The sequence below is a fragment of the Triticum dicoccoides genome, chromosome 3B, assembly GCF_002162155.2.
Source record: "Triticum dicoccoides isolate Atlit2015 ecotype Zavitan chromosome 3B, WEW_v2.0, whole genome shotgun sequence".
In the NCBI taxonomy this organism is placed as follows: Eukaryota; Viridiplantae; Streptophyta; class Magnoliopsida; order Poales; family Poaceae; genus Triticum; species Triticum dicoccoides.
Window position 1 is genome coordinate 137,935,004 of NC_041385.1, and position 10,515 is coordinate 137,945,518.

The window sequence follows — 10,515 nt, forward strand, 5'->3', positions numbered from 1 at the left end:
AATAACGAAATCCCCAACTCTCTCCATAGGTCCTTGAGTTGCGTAGAATTTCTAGGATCAAACCAAAATGCAATAAATATGATATGCAAAGATGATCTAATGTACAACATTCCAAATTGAAAATTTGGGATGTTACAAACCTACCCCCCTTAAGATGAATCTCGCCCTCGAGATTCGAGTTGGCTAGAAAATAGGTGAGGGTGGTCCTTCCGTAGGTCTTCCTCTCCCTCCCAGGTGGCTTCATCCTCGGTAAGGTGGCTCCACTTAACTTTGCAGAACTTGATAACCTTGCTGCGCGTCACTCTACTGGCAAACTCGAGAATCTTGACTGGTTTCTCCTCATAGGTCAAATCGCTATCCAAGTGACCAGTGGCACTGTATCTCTCAGAGGGATATCAGCCATCTCTGGGTGGCACTTATTCAACTGAGAAACGTGGAACACATCATGAACTCCTGACAATCCTTCAGGCAATTCCAATTTGTAAGCAACTTCTCCCATACGTTCCAAAACTTTGTATGGTCCCACAAAACATGGTGCTAACTTTCCCTTAACTCCAAAATGCTTAACTCCTCGAAGTGGGGACACATGAAGATAAACTCTATCTCCGACTTTGTAAACTGTCTCCTTGCGTTTAGAATCCGCATAGCTCTTTTGCCTGGACCGGGCTACCTTGAGTCTATCACGAATCAACTTAACCTTCTCTTGATACTCTTTAATCAAATCTGGTCCAAACAACTAACGGTCTCCAACTTCATCCCACAACAACAGTGTCCTGCACCTCCTTCCGTACAGAGCTTCAAAAGGGGTCATCTTCAAACTGGATTGATAACTATTGTTGTACGAGAACTCTGCATAAGGTAAATTGTCGTCCCAACTAGATCCATAATCTAGCGCACAAGCTCTCAACATGTCCTCCAGAATCTGATTGACTCTCTTGGTCTGTCCATCTGTCTGTGGATGAAAGGCTGTACTGAACTCTAGCCTAGTACCCAAAGTTTCGTGCAAGTGATTCCAGAACTTTGAGGTGAACTGGGTTCCTCTATGTGATACAATGGTCCTCGGAACTCCATGCATACATACGATCCTAGTCATGTATATCTTGGCCAATTTTCACTGGTGTAAGTGGTCTTCCCTGGGATGAAATGAGCTACCTTTGTCAAAAAATCAAGTACAACCCATATCGAGTCATAGCCTGAACATGTCCTGGGCAATCCCGTGATAAAATCCATGCCTAGTTTATCCCACTCCATTCGGGTATCGGCAATGGCTGTAGCAATCCTGATGGCTTCTGATGCTCTGCCTTTACTCTCTGACATACATCACAAACTGCTACATACTCCGCAATATCCTTCTTCATTCCGGTCCACCAGAAAGTGTCCTTCAAGTCAAGATAAATATTGATATTTCCTAGGTGAATCGAATATGGTGAAGCATGGGCCTCTTACAGAATCAACTTCCTGATCTCCGGGTCATTAGGCACATAAACGCGATCCTCAAACCATAAGGTATCGTGCTCACCCTCACGAAATCCCTTAGCTTTTCCTTTGCTCATATTCTCCTTTATCCCGGCAATCTCCTTTTCGGTCTTCTGAGCTTCTCTGATCTTATCCATCAATGTAGACTGAATCTCTAAAGCTGCTACATAGCCTGTCGGAACTATCTCCAAACATACCTCATGAAGATCCTCGGCTAACTCCTTGGGTAACTCTCCGGTCATGAGTGTGTTGACATGACTCTTGTGGCTCAGCGCATCGGCTACTAAGTTAGCCTTTCCTAGGTGATAATGCAATCTCATATCATAATCCTTAATGAGCTCCAACCATCTCCTTTGCCTAAGATTCAACTCCTTCTGTGTAAAGATGTACTTCAAACTGTTGTGATCCGTGTACACCTCACAATGGTTTCCGATGAGAAATATCTCCAGGTCTTCAATGCATGCACTACGGCTGCTAACTCCAAATCATGTATGGCATAATTCAACTCATGGGGCTTAAGTTGTCATGAGGCATACGAAACAACTCTCCCCTCCTGCATAAGCACAACTCCAAGTCCTCGACGAGAAGCATCGCAATATACATCATAATCTTTGCGCTGATCTGGCAGAATCAACACCGGTGATGTAACCAAACGTTTCTTCAACTCCTGGAAACTGGCCTCACATTCCTCAGTCCATTTGAATTTGGTGTCCTTCTTCAACAACTCCGTCATGGGTTTTGTAATCTTCGAGAAATTCTTAATGAACCTCCGGTGGTATCCTGCGAGTCCAAGAAAACTCTGGATCTCTCCAACTTTTGTGGATGCTTCCCAGTTTGTCACAGTGACAACTTTGGTGGGGTCTACTGCCATTCCTTCTCCGGATCTCACATGTCCGAGGAATCCAACTTCCTTCAACCAAAACTCACACTTACTGAACTTGGCATATAGCTGATGTTCTCTGAGCTTTCCAAGTACCAAACGCAAATGCTCCTTATGCTCCTCTTCGTTCATCAAGCAGACCAAAATATCATCAATGAACACCATGACGAACTTATCCAGAAACTCCATAAACACCTTGTTCATCATGTTAATAAAATAGGCAGGTGCGTAAGTTAGACCAAATGACATAACAGTATACTCATATAGCCCGTACCTTGTGGTAAAAGCTGTCTTAGGTATATCCTGCTCTCGAATCTTCAACTGGTGGTATCCTGATCACAGATCAATCTTCGAAAATACCTTAGCTCCTTGCAATTGGTCAAACAAATCATTGATCATCGGCAGTGGGTACTTGTTCTTAATTGTTACTTCATTCGATCCTCGATAATCAACAACCATCCTCAATGATCCATCCTTCTTCTCCACTAGAAGCACTGGTGATTCCCAAGGTGACGAACTTGGGCGAATATAGCCTTTATCCAGTAAGTCCTTAATCTGCTTCTTAATTTTCTCCAAATCTTTTGCGGGCATCCTGTACGGTCTCTTAGATATTGGCCCTGTGCCTGGCAAAAGCTCAATCAAAAACTCAATGTCTCTATCCGGTGGCATGCCTGGCAACTCTTATGGAAATACGTTAGGGAAATCCTTCACCATTGGTACTTCCTCCTGTACAACCCCTGATAACGAATTCACTTGAGTCCTCTTCGGCACATGCCGGGATACATACTTGATCCTTCTTCCTTCTGGGGTGGTAAGAAAAATCGACTTACTGGCGCATTCAATGTTCCCTCCATACTTCGATAACCAATCCATGCCTAATATCACATCCAGTCCTTGTGACTCCAATACAGTTAGGTCTGAGGGAAACACGTAGTTACCAATCCTTGATGGTAGCCGATCACACCATAGACTAGCCATATACTCTGCTCCTAGCGAGGTTACTAACATGTGTGACCTAAGGGCTTGGGTTGGAAGTTTATATTTATCCACAAATCCCCTTGATATGTATAAATGCGATGCACCAGTACCAAAAAGAATGATTGCAGTAATGACTTAAGCAAAAACTTACCTATTACTTCATCTGGCTGGGCTTCAACCTCCTCCAAGTTAACGTGGTTCACCTGTCCCCTGTGAAAAGGGTTCGGCTTCTTCCCAGAGCTTCCATTGCCATTTCCATTCTTAGCTTTAGGACATTCATTGGCATAATGTCCAGTCTTCTGGCACTTGTAGCAAGTGACATGGCTCAAATCCTTCTTGGCTGGGGTGGCTGGGTTGGTACGGTTCTGACCGCTGCTCCCTCCATTCCCATTGCCATTATTGGTGCCACTATGGTTGTGCGAACTCCCTCCATTATGATTATGGCCTCCATGGGTATGCTGAAAAAGTCCTCCCGAGTTCGGGGTAAAATGAGGCTTCTACTGAGCTCCAGAATTGTACTTCCCATGTCCATACTTCCTCTTGCGGCGGTCAATCTGCTGCTGCTTCGCTTCAATCATGAGAGCTCTATCTACCAACTCCTGGTAGTTGTTGAAGGTTTCCACCATCAACTGCATGCTCAGCTCAGCATTCAGTCCTTCCAGAAACTTGTCCTGCTTAGCTGCATCTGTGGCAACGTCATCTAGGGCATAACGTGCTAGCTTACTAAAATCATCCACATACTGGCCAACTGTACGTCCTCCTTGGTGCAAATTGCGAAACTCGCGCTTCTTCATGGCCATAGCTCCTGCTGAAACATGGGCAGTATGGAGAGCTTGCTGAAACTGGTCCCATGTGACAGTGTCGATGGGGTAAGTGGCTGTGAAATTCTCCCACCATGATGATGCTGGTCCATCAAGCTAATGTGCGGCAAAACGCACTCTCTCTCCGCATCAGTGCATCCTGCAGTGGTCAACTCCCTTCCAATCTTGCGGAGCCAATCATCGGCAACTATCGGCTCGGTGCTACTACAGAACACCGGCAGATTGACCCTCAAGAAACGGGCTAAGTGATCAACAGGTGGTGGTGGTGGGTTGTTGTTGTTGTTGTTGTTGTTGTTGTTGTTGTTGTTCCCCTGATTCTGATTCTGGACTAGTATCTGCATCAATGCATTCTGCTGCTGGATCAACTGAGTGAGCTCCGATGGGAAAGCAAATCCATTGTCACGTCTCGGAGGTATCTGAGGGTTTAGAAAAGATGAGAAAGTAGAATAGAATGAGGTCTAGAGAGATAAATACTACCCATATGCACATGAGACAAACACAAACATATCACTTCAATAAATTCAAACAAGGGCATACAACGGTCTAACTATCATTATAAAAGTGCTCGGACTATACTATATACATGGGGGAATACTACTACTATTATGGTGGTCGACTAGAAAAATTGATCGGTCAAAGACTCCATGATATCTACTCAAGCTTCATCAACAAAGTCATCATCTCTATCGTCAAGGTCAGAGTCGGTGTCGTCGATGATGATGTAGTTCTCCGGGCAAGTGGAATCGTCGTCATCTCCACTTGGCGCGGGGTATCCCATGAATACTCCGATCTTCTTTATCTGGTCGTCATTCTACTCCAATAATGTTACGATTTCCTCCTCATGTCCATCGCGTGTAGATTTTAGTTCTTCCTCCAGCTTGGTGATCTTGGTCATTGCCTTCTTCAGATCTATCATGCCTGCGCACATCTGATTCTCCTGGCGACGAATGTGCTGGTTTAACTCCTGGATGAAAGCTGCAATAGATCTATCCTTCCTGGTGCTGATCATCTCCCATTGCTCATCTCGGCGCCCACAAATCTGGTAGATAGTATCCTTGATATCCTTGTGGTACACTTCTCCAATGTGTCCCATAGTGATGTGGGCTGCCATATTCTTTCCTAGACTCCAGGTTGGTGCGTCAAAGGAAAACTCTATGGGCTCAGTGACTGGCATGAACATCCTTTCTGGAACTTGAACTTGAATCATCCAACGCTCCTCTTCTGGTAAAGTGGCGATGTAGGCCCCGGTGAAGCTTGGTACTCCAATGTTCAGGTATCTAGTGAGTTCCTTCAAGTGGCGTCCAAAGGGTGTATCTTCATCTGGTTGCGTGAACTTGTTCCTTGCATCCGCCATCCTAAAGAGTAGAGAAGGGAGAGGAGTTAGAAATGAGAAGAGAGTAGTGATATAGGGCTTTAGCTTAGTGGTCGTGTCCTACAGTCAGCGTGTGCTCTGATACCATCTTGTAGCGACCGGACCTCAAACAGTCTGATCTCTGTGCATCAGTGTCATCCCTGGATCAGAAATGCTGACACGCACAGTACTTGAAGGATTTATAACAGAGTAGCAATGACACACTTATTACATCGAATGTCTCAAAAGAGAACTTACTACAATAAATATGGCTTAAGGCCATCTAAATACGATAACAACGGAAGGCTTGGAAGATAAAGCGAGTCCATCAACTCCAACGGCATCACTGAGTGAAAGATCACGACATAAGGCATCTTACTCGTCGTATGAAAAGTCTGCAGCATGAACGTTGCAGCCCGAAAATGGGTCAGCACATGGAATATGCTGGCAATGTAACACATAGAGAGTAATGCAGGCTATCACTACATGCATATATGGCTAGTGGAAAGATCTATGGTTACAGTTTTGCATAAAGCCAATTTTTCCCTACAACAAAGGAATAAATTTTTATTTAACTATCCTGGTGGTTGTTAAACATTGAGAAGGTAATCCCCTCTCAATCCCAATTAAGCATCATCGTTAAACCAAAAAATTAAATTAAATAACATGAAGAGATTCACATGATAATCCAAGTACAAGATACTCAAAACGTCCATAACCGGGGACACAACTAACCATGATTAGTTTGTACACTCTGCAGAGGTTTGCGCAATTTTTCCCACAAGACTCGATCTCCTCCGTTGGATTCTTGCACTACATGTTGTTTGAGAAACGGATGACCGAGACATAGACTTTCAGAAGCGTTAGCACCTTACGATGGGTAGACAGTACCACCTACATCTCACTGTAAGAGTTCACACGACTTAATCAACTATGCTAGAGCCCATAGTAACTTGCGGCTGCACACGAAAGTTTCTAGCATGAAAATTCTCAGGATCCCTTTGAGCCTGGGTTGCAGTCCATAGGAGAACCACAGGTACCCCGGGCTTTCCAAAAATACAGGCAACACTGGGTTCCCAAGGTGCCTCAATCCACCCGGATGTGTATTGAAGTTGCCACCTTAAGTTGAACAATAATTAACAATACTCACATCTATCATGGATAGACTCACCCAATCCACGTCTACAAGCATAGCAAAGCAATATAAGTAAACATAGAAGTAACTCCCAAAGGTTCGATAATAAACAGGACAATAGGTACTACCTCATCTACTTCCCAAAACCCACATATTAAACAGATCCTAACCATGCAATTGTTTGAGGATTAATCTAATGCAATAAAACTGGGTAGTAAAGAGATATGATCAAAGTGTTACTTGCCTTGCAGATGATCCGTGAAACCTAGAGACTCGTAGTAGCAGACTACGTACTCCGGATACTCTATCGCAAACAAACAAGCATAAAATAAAAACCCATCTATTGAACGGGTAAAACTCAAATAAGAGGTCTAACCAAAAAGTTCAACTCAAGAACTTCGTTTTGCAAAAAGAATCAAATCAAACGAAGCAACGAAACTCAAACGGCGAAAGAAACAAACTTCATTTACTAATCTGGACCTTTGTCAAATTTTCACTGTAGCAAAAACTTGTTTAAGTTGGTTAAACAGAAAGAGGGCTTCGAGACAAAACTCTAGGCGCTTGAATCGCCTGATTTCGATAAACGAGCGAAAAGATAAACTAAAACGAAAATCAGGGCAGAAATCGCGATCGATAATAATCATGGAAAATCCCTAGAGAAAGAAAAACTGACGAACAGGCTAACGAACGAACATTCGCTGTTTGTGGCTAAATGGTGAAGATCGTTCGTTAAAACGTACTAATGAATGGGCGTTCGCTAATTAAACTAAACCGGGAAAAAATAAAACCGATATATAAAAAATAAAACGGGGTTCCTAATAAAACCAACGGTTTTCTCCCGAAAATCGCGGCGGCAGTGGCGGCTACCTCCGGTGGTCAACGTCGGCAGCGACGGTCAACGGGCGGCGGCGGCGGCGGTCGGCGACTGCGGCGGCGTGTCGGGCGGCGGGCGAGGCAACGGCAGCACCGGCGGCGGGGTGGGCTAGGCTGGGGTGGCTCGGGGCGCGCTATATAAAGGGGCCGGCCGGGCGGAGTCCCGGCCGAATAAGGCCCGAAGTTGGTTTGACTTTTTTTAAAAAATAATTTCGACGTGCAGGAAAAGAAAGAAAAGAAATACTAAACGGACTCTAAAAATTCCAAAATAAATTTTCCCCGTCCTCTAAAAATATGTTGGACAAGGCGAACATTTATTTGGGCCTAAACTGCAATTTTGAAAAACTCACATTTTTCCTAATTCAAATAAAATAGCGATAAAACTCTGAAATAAAATCTTATTTGATTTTATTATTAAATCTCCAATATTTCTTTATTTTGGGAAAGTCATTTTTTCCCTCTCTTTTATTTTTATAAAAGAAATATACGAAGATAAAATAATTAAAATCAAATGATTCTCTTTTCAAAATTTGAAAAAACTCAAATATGAAAATAACGAAATCCCCAACTCTCTCCGTGGGTCCTTGAGTTGCGTAGAATTTCTAGGATCAAACCAAAATGCAATAAAATATGATATGCAAAGATGATATAATGTATAACATTCCAAATTGAAAATTTGGAATGTTACACCCACATCTTTCTCGAGTTCATGATGTCTTCCACGTCTCTCAACTCAGGCGTTGGTTCTCGGATCCCATCTATGGAGTGGACCGTGAAACACTTGATCTCCAAGATAACCTCACATATCGGGAGTACCATGTTCGCATTCTTGATCAAGCGGAGTGTGTCACTTGACATTAGAACATCGAGTTTCTGAAGGTTCAGTGGTCTCATCATTTTGAGAGAGAAGCTACCTGGGAGCGATAAGATCGTCTTTGACTGGAGTACCCCACTCTTTTTCCGCCGACTCCTGAATCTCGGGACGAGATTCTTTTGAGTGGTGCGAGTTGTCACATCCCTAGTCTGGTATGCTCTAGGCTAGCCATTGATGTTGCATCATGTTTAACTTTGTCTGAAATTTGAAATAGGGATGATCAAACACTGGCATCAAAGGAATTCAAATAGGTTCAACTAAATTATTTTCAGTGAACCCAAAGTGGCTTTAAAAAATGTTCATCATTTTTTATAAATGCAGGAAACAGTAAGCAGAGATGACGCACATTTTTCCCTAACATTTTGGATTTTTGAATTAACACATATTGTATTTTGAATTGGACCAAATAAATGTTATAAATATTTATTGCTTCTATAATCCTCTTTTTTGGTGAGGGGCTTTGGAATAACCCCTTTAGTCCCTGCAAAAATTATCAGAAGCAACGCAAATGATTTAGTTCCTAAAACTAAATAAAAACAAATGACAGAAAAAAAAAGATCAGAAAAAAAATAAGAAAAAGGGGAAACTTACCTGGCAGCCCGCTGGCCGGCCTGGCACTATGTGGCCCACTGGCCCATTGCTAGTCGTCTCCCTCCTCCCACCAGTCGGACGGGGCGCGTGCCTTGCGCGTGCGCGCATTTGGCGTGGCATGCAATAGCCTGCCTGGCCTCCCCTGGCCAGTGCGACGCCACCGCTCACCTCCTCGCTACCGTCTGACCCCCTCACTATCCCCTGGCCCTCTCCTTGCTCGATCCTCGCCACGGCTGATCACTACCGTCACTGCCACTCACTATTGCCGCACCCACTGCCATGGCATCGCCTCTCTAACGTGTCCACAAGCCTCGCCGAGTCTCCCTCGTCATCTCTGTCGAGTTGTGCGTTGTCATACGCCATATGGAGCCCCCTATGCCCTTGTCTTTATCGTCGGCCGCCCGAGATCGCCCTCGATGTTCCGGCCGCACCAGACCTCCCTTGAGCTTGTTGTTGACTCTTTCGGATTTGCTTTGAGCCCCGCCGCCGTTCCCCTTGCTCCCACGTTTGATTGCATGCCCTAGCTGCCACACCCGCCATGGCCAAAGCCTCTCTGCCGCCGTCCATGGTGCCACCGTGACAACCACGGCTACAACTCACATCAAAGCCCTTCCGCGAGCTCAGCAAGTCCCCACGAACCCAACTCCACCGCCTACACTTCCTGTCGTGCTCCGTGGGCTCGGTTTTGTTGAGCCGTAGCTTTGGCCGCCGCGGATGTGCTCGACGACGTCAACTCCGGGCGCCCCACGACCCTATGCTATCTTCCCTGGATGCGCGGGAGTGTGGCCTATGTACTGATGGTCTCCCCGCGCCCAGCCGCCGCCTGATGCGCAGGTCGGGCGAGTTTCCTTCGTGGTTTCGGTCGTCGCCAGCCAAACTTCAGCGACAGCTGACGTGGTATGTCATTATGACCAACCCCCCCCCCTAATTAGCCACCTCACTGCCACTGATAGTGGGCCCCGACGCGCCTAATCTTTTAGTTATGCCAATTTAACCCCCTGTTTAAACCCGTATCACTGACGTGTGTGCCCTGCATGTCAGGTTTGACCCCAGTCAGTGCAGTTAACTTGCTAACGTAGGCATTACGCGGTGCTTTTGCAGTAAATAACTTTCTGGATTATTTATAATTCAGGAAATTCTAGAAATTAGTAAAAACATCAAAAGTTCATAGAAATTCAGACTGAAATAATTTATATATGAAAAATTATCAGAAAATATCAGTCTATCCATCCTTACCATTTTCATGCATGACAAACCACTTTATACCTACTAAATATAGGAAAACTCATAAATGGCATTCTAAAGGGTTTAATCTAGAGTTGCGTTTGAACCCTTGGTTGAAATGTACTTTATCCAAAATGAATGCTAGATGCATTAGCACAAACCACATCACATCTTAATGTCATGTTCCTGCATCATATTGTTGCATATCCTGGTGTATTGATTGCTCGCACCGTCCTTCTCAATAGGTCCTGCTCCAGAGATAGTTCTAGAGTACCTATCAGAGGAGCAGTGCCCCCTATTGTTCTACTAGGC